This window comes from Magnolia sinica, chromosome 18 (genome assembly GCF_029962835.1).
Source record: "Magnolia sinica isolate HGM2019 chromosome 18, MsV1, whole genome shotgun sequence".
Taxonomy (NCBI): Eukaryota; Viridiplantae; Streptophyta; class Magnoliopsida; order Magnoliales; family Magnoliaceae; genus Magnolia; species Magnolia sinica.
Genome location: NC_080590.1, coordinates 1,052,685 through 1,060,136, shown reverse-complemented (window position 1 = coordinate 1,060,136; position 7,452 = coordinate 1,052,685).

The window sequence follows — 7,452 nt, the reverse complement described above, 5'->3', positions numbered from 1 at the left end:
ATGGGTCAGTTTTCAGCTTGGAACAGAGCTACTGATCGGCTCCGTTTTAGACTGGAAACAGGGCCATGGGTTGGCTCCGTTCCAGCTTAAAAACAGGGACCTAGTTTATCCTTTCTCGGTTCGCCTCACAAGCATTTATCGGCTTGTTTTTCTGAGTTGGTTTGAAGCTCTACAAAGAGCTCAAAAATAACATTAAATGGGGCCTGTAATGTGGTCTGAAACGACCATTGTTTGGCTCATCCTGACGTTACTATGGCTGGACTGAACCCAGTCATTGCTTGGGCTTGGTTCCAGTCCAGGCGAGCGCCATCTATACTAGCTAAAACTTATGAGAATAACGAATGGAAGAGGTCTTCCCGTGGGACGGTTGGAGCTTTTCTTACCTGAGTTAAAACAGGGGGTGGGTTTTCCTTCTCACTCAGGGCGAATTCGAGGGCTACAGTGTCCTCCTTTTATAGTCAGCGGGAGAGATGGATGGTTGTGATCGTTGTAAGCCCCGTATCATAGACCGTATCGTTCCATAGGCTTCCGCGGTCTTCCCGGTCGAATTCTGGCAACCTTCGACCCTTAATCGGTATTTACGCGCGACCTGGATTCTCATGCCGTCAACCCGAGTCGACCCAACCCAAGACTCGTACCTTAGCGACCGCGTCGTCGCCGCGGTTCTGATGCCGCGACTCGCGCGCTGATGCGATGCTCTGGTTGGGAGATGTGGGCCAGCGTTCGGTGCGAGGAAACGCCGCGCGTGTGAATTTCGAGGGAATCTCTACAAGGTGTCACATCAATCAATCAATCCCATCAATCCCATCATGTCAAGTACACATCAACTTTCACCCTTTCCCAAGCAACCCCCAAAGTCAAAAAGCTCTTACACAAACCCATACCTCTCTTACACCTTTTGCCAAAAAAGTCAAAAAGCCTCTTACACACCCATCCCTCTCTCTCCCATCCATCACTCCATCACCCATCACTCCCTCTCTCTCTCCCTTTACAACTCTCTCTCTTATTCATTTTTTCAAATCCAATCCAAGCAAGAGAGCACCATACGTATGAACTTCTCCAAGCCCTCCCATGGTGAGAAAAATGCTCATGTGTGTCCCACCTTTCCATCCTTAGATCTCTCATCTCAACCATCCATTTCTCATCTTCCTCCATCAAAGAGAAGCACAAGGAGCTAAGGAAGCCAAGGGAGCAAGAAGATCAAGTGGTGGGTGCCTTGATAGGGTAGATTTTGATATTTTAAGATGGGCCAAGTGAGGCCAACCGATCAATGGTTTGGATCTCACTTTGGACCCTAAGATGTGGCCGATGGCCCACTTGGATCATCATGATGTTTATTTTCTTGCATATTTAGGGTCATCTAGACCGTCTAATTTAGTGGAGAAGGGATCTCCACCGTTGGATTTAATTTTTAATGGGCCCACATGTAATGGGACCCACTTGATGTATGATTTAGTGCAAGGGAGGGCCCATAGTGCCGGGGTCCCTCCATCACGCGGGTCTCATTTTCTATCTCTCTCCCTTTTATTTTATTTTTATTTTTTATTTTTATTTTTATTTATTTATTTATTTATTTTTTTGTTATGATAATGAGATTGTGTGGCCCACTTGAATGGACCCCACCATTAAGCATGTATTTGATCCCAATCCATTTGTAGGTGGGGGCCCACTTTTCATATAGGTTGTGACCACCATCCATCATTTGGTGGCCCACCTGAACAGGGCCCACCTTAAAGTGTTATGCATCACTGTGACGCTGGACGTTTTAGGGAAACAAAAATATTAGCTTGATTTACAAGCTTTTTGGGTGGACCACTTGTTCAGGTCCCACCTTGATGCATGTGTTCAATCCAAGCCGCCCAACCTTTTCCTCAGACTATCTTAGGTGTTGAGCTGAGAAACGAGGGTGATCCGAGTACCTGGTGGGCCATAGCATTAAAAACGGTGATTTTCACCTTTTAAATTTACTTAAAATTTCTTACGCGCCAAGACATGTCCAATATTGGGCTCAATGGACTTGTCATAGTCTGTAGAGACCAATGGCTGGGGTGGATTTGCACGATGCGGGCCGCACACCCAAAAAAACCGTAAGAAAACGGGTTTTTAAAAAAAAAAAAATCTTAAGAAGCACGCGCTGCGTTGTCTGCACCGCAGCAGCGCTGCGCGCTGCGCGACGGCGGGCGAAGCAGCGGACGCAACCCACGGCCCTTGCCGTGGCCCCACCCTCTGATGTTTACGTGTCATCCAACCCGCTCATGAGGTGGGCCATGCCCCTGATGTAGGCCCGCTCAAAATATCAGCTAATCCAAGACTCGGGTGGCCCACACGAAAGGAAACAAGGGTGACTGAGACCCACCGTTCAAAACTCGGGCCACAGAAGTTTTGGATCCGGGTGAAATTTGTTTTCACCCTTTGGGCCCGCGGGTCAATATCAATGGATTGGATGGAATGTAAACTTATGGTGGGCCCCACATGGAGCCCACAAGTGAGGTAAGTGTTTTATTTCCACCGTCCGCCTGGAGGGTGGAGCCCACGGGGATGTGTACGTGAAGCCCACCGTGATGTTCGTGTGGAGCCCACCGTGATGTTTGTGTCTTTGTGTGTGTGTGGGGTGTGCGTGTGTGTATTTATATGTGTATATATATATGTGTGTGTATATATATATATATATATATATATATATATATATATATATATATATATATATAATATTATATTATATATAATATTTTATGTATATATATTATATATTAGATTATATATATGATATAATGGTGGTGGGAGGCCCATCTCAATACTTGTGGCCCATGGTTGAGGCCCACTTGGATTTATATGTACGGCCCATGGGTCGAGGCCCATTTAGGCGTATTGGGGGCCCATGGGTTAAGGCCCATTAAGGTGCATTGGGACCCATGGGTTAAGGCCCATTAAGGTGCATTGGAACCTATGGGTTGAGGCCCATTTGATGCACGTATGGGGCCCAATTGGCAAGGCCCATTTGACACATATAAGGCCCATGTGAGTAGGCCCATTTGATGCACTCTTAGGCCCATGGGTTATAGCCCATTGCAATGTACATAAGGCCCATTGGTGCGGCCCATTGATGTGGCCCACTTAATGAATATAGGCCCATATGATACGGCCCATTTGATGTATTGAAGGCCCAATGGGATATACCAAAGGTCCATTGCAATGTGCAATCCCAACATGATTTATGACAGTCGTGCCTTGGGAGCAATGTTGGTTTGACGTCCACATTGCAAGTATAATGTTGGTTAAATGTCCGCATTATGCCTTTCCCTAGGGCCCATTGTTGGGCCCATGCATGTAATGTGTAGGCCGTCTAGGCCCATCTTCGTTATGAACATCATCTATCCCATATAACATATTTAGTTCCATGATTCATGATCATATGCATCATACGTATGCTTGATATGAGAAATGATGTGCCTTCGGGCAGATTGTCTAGGGGCCCCGTACAGGGGTGTTGCCCTACATGAGCGCACGATACGCGCAGGATTGCTGTATGACTGGATAGTGTGATTCATGCATTTGCATTGTGTGATATGGTTACTGTACGCCCTAGCGACATCAGGGCCATAGCCTCCACAGACGCATCGTGGTTGGCAGGATTGGATACCGAAAATACTGTTCTACATGGGGTGCGATAGATATCCCTGGGTGAAAGTCCCTAAACCCTTATGGTACCAGGAGGTTGCTCCAACGTCTAGACCGAGTGGATGCATGAGCGCTGAGTGCCGATTACCAGACGGTTGCGCTTTCCACTGTGTCGTGGTCGGTTGGAAGGGGGTGCGGCCTTACCCGCCCGAGAGTAGGGGGCAATGCTAGGCTGAGTCTGACCAGCTCGAGGAATGGGTCCGCTATTGACGAGCCGAGCCCGATTTTGGCAGGCGGATAGTGAGGTCTTTTCCACTCACCTTATTGCGCGCGATGGGGCGGCAATCTGGCTTGGAGTGTACTAGACCCCGGTGATATTCCAGATTTTGAGCTATATCGATATGTGGACTTAGATGAGGATTTGTATGCTTGAGTTGCATTTCGCATTGCATGGCCTTGGTATGGCCGACATCATTCTTTGCACCGCATGGCCTTGGTACGGCTAATGGTATTCTTGGCATTCATCAGCATGTTCCGCATTACTCTGATACTATATAGCTGCATTACCACCATGAGCATACACTTTCACCACCCTCTAAGCTTTCCATAAGCTTATGCACGACCGTTGCGTGCAGGTGACGTAGGATCGCAGCAGCGCTGAGGCTTAGGCGCGTAGCTGATCTTTTTGGAACTTTTAGTCTATCATCATTGTATTTCCCTTATGCTCATTGTACTTGTAAAGTTTTTTATTATAGTGAAAATGTGATGGAGTTTTTGGTTGTTGTTTGTGGGTTATGCCTTTGGTTATGCTTATTACGAATCAAACTGATGTTGAAAATCCTCCTTGTAGCATCCCAGGATCGGAACCTGACGAATGGGCGCTGGGAGCCGAGAGTGGGGTTCTACGGAGGCTGTCGGCGCCAGATTCGGCGATCGGGAATTTTGTGAGCCCGGTTTCCGAGTTTGGGGCGTGACAATCGTCCTCCCCGCGAACGGCTAAGATTCGTCCTTCCCAGAGAGGAAAGGCAGTTCCCTCTCTCTTCACACCGCAGGCTCTGGGGTCGGACCATTTCTAGGCGGTGGCGTTCAATCCCCCTCCACTTACGAATGATCGAACGGCTATACCGTTTTGTCCGTGTGGGTCCCATGAAGAATTTGAACGGTTTAGTATGCTCGGAAAGTGGTCGTGGTGGCCTACTTATAGTTTTGAAGTAGGTCGGTTTCAAACAGAGAGGAGGGCGGGAAGAAGATATTTTAATCTTGCTTGAGAGGTGCTCGGTAAAAGTTAGTTTGACCGAGCCAATGGTTTAGTGTACTTCATGCACAAGTACTTTTAGTGCACATGCATAGTGTAGGGGCCCACTGAAATGTGATTTACCATAATCTACACCATTCATTTGTATTGAAAAATATTATCCAGGGTCTCTGGCCCAATTTGGGTCGATGGTGAGCCCTAGGTGGCCCGTTACATACGTCCTTTGGCCGTCATTGGCCCATATGTCATGATCCGTTGATCAAGTGGGCCTGAAAAACTTTTTCAACGGTTAATATAGGGTATTAGTTATGATGAAAATGTTATTTTCCATTAACTAGTTTTCACGTGGTGGTGACAAGTGTGTTGCAGCAATATCTATTGACATAAGGGCTTTAATTTAGAGTGTTTGGTTTGTCGTACCTTCTTGACTATCACAGGGCGTGTTCTGGCTCTTGGAGACCCTGATGGATGGCTTTAATGTCAACGGGAATCCTCATCCTGTGTATGTAGAGTCAAGTTTTTGATTAACCCAAACTACTTTAGGTTAATGTGGGTTTAAAAAGGGTAACACCCGTGTACTGAAGGTACAGGGTGTTACAGTTTACCCCCCTAAAAAAAATTTCGCCCTCGAAATTACCTGAGGTGTGTTGCTGAATAGGTGAGGGTACTTTTCCCTAACTTCTGCTTCTCGTTCCCAAGTTACTTCTTCTTCCCCGTGATGTGACCAAAGAACCTTGACTAGAGGTATAGTCTTCGTACGTAGGACCTGCTCCTTATGGTTCAAGATACGAATAGGTTCCTCGGTGTAGGAGGCATTATCTGTCAGCTCGATCTACTCCCAACTAACGATATGCGACTCGTCTGGTGTATATTTCTTCAGCATGGATATGTGGAAGACATTGTGAATACTGGCCAGCGCAGTAGGTAGTGCAAGGCGGTATGTTACGGCTCCCACACGATCTAAGATCTCGAAAGGCCCGATGAAACGTGGTGCTAGCTTCCATTTCTGACCGAACCTCATCAGACCTTTCATAAGTGACACCTTCGGAAATACGTGGTCGCCGACTGTAAACTCCAAGTCGCGACGTTGGTTATCCACATAGCTCTTCTGTCTGCTCTGGGCGGTGCGCAGACATTTTCTGACCACGTCAATGACCTGAGTAGTAGCCTGAACCAACTCTGAACCTAACAAGCTTCTTTCTCCTATTTCTGCCTAACACTGAGGAGCTCGGCAAGGGCGACCATAGAGAGCTTCATACGGTGTCATGCCTATGCTGGACTGGAAGCTGCTATTGTATGCGAATTCTGCTAGTGGCAGGTGATCATCGTAGTTGCCCTGAAAGTCCAGGACGCATGCCCTTAGCATATCTTCTAAGATTTGGTTCACCCTCTCAGTTTACCCGTCTGTCTGAGGGTGGAATGCTGTACTGAACTTGAGTTCCGTGCCCAATTCTTCCTACAGCCTTTTCCATAAGGCAAAAGTAAATCTGGAGTCCCAATTTGATATAATTTCTCGGGGAACTCCGCAGGATCGTACGACTTTCCAGATGTATAGCTTTGCCAAACTATCAGTGGAATCTGTCGTGCGGATCAGGAGTAATCTGGCTGCCTTTGTCAACCTATCGAAAATGACCCAGGTCGAATCGTGTTTCCTTTGCGTCCTAGGAAAATCATATATGAAGTCCATTGAAAGGTTGTCCCACTTCCATTCGGCTAAAGGCAGTGGTTGAAGGAGGCCAGTAGGCTTGCGATGCTCGGCCTTGATCTTTTGGCACACCATGCATTTTGCCACAAAATCGGCAATGTCCCTCTTCATATTTCTCCCCAGTACTGCCTTTTTACATCGTTGTACATTTTGGTACTCCCCAGCTGGATGGCTAACTTGGAATTGTGGGCTTCTTCCATTACTTCTTTCTTTAATTCGGCATCGTTTGGTATGCATACTCGCCCCTGATACCGAAGACCATCGTCGTTGCCAACCCTCTAGTCAGTCATCACTTCATTCTTGCACCTTTCTTTCAACTTGACTAGTCATTCATCCTGGTCTTGTATGGAGATCATATGTCGGACCAGGGTTGGCTCTGCAGTCAACAGAGCTACGTAGTCATCAGGTTCGTCAAGGGTGAGTTGGATTTCGAAGTCGTGTACGAATTTCATCATTTCCCACTCCTTGATCATCAGGGTGGCTACTAGTTCGTGCTTCTTCCTCTGACTCAGAGCATTGGCCACGGAGTTTGCCTTGCCAGGGTGGTATGAGATTTCGAAGTAGAAATCTTTAAGAGTTTCCATCCACCGACGCTGGCGCATGTTGAAGTCCTTCTGCGTGAATATGTATTTCAGACTCTTGTGATCACGGAATAAATGAAAATCTTCTCCGTACAGGTAATGTCGCCATATCTTTAAGGCAAATACCACGGCTGCTAACTCCAGGTCGTGAGTCGAGTAGTTCTCTTCGTGCTTCTTCAACCGACGAGAGGCGTAAGCGATTACTTTGTCGTTCTGCATCAGAATGCAGCCGAGGCCCAACTTCGAGGCATTCCTGTATACCACGAACGTCTCTCCTTCTTGTGGGAGAGTGA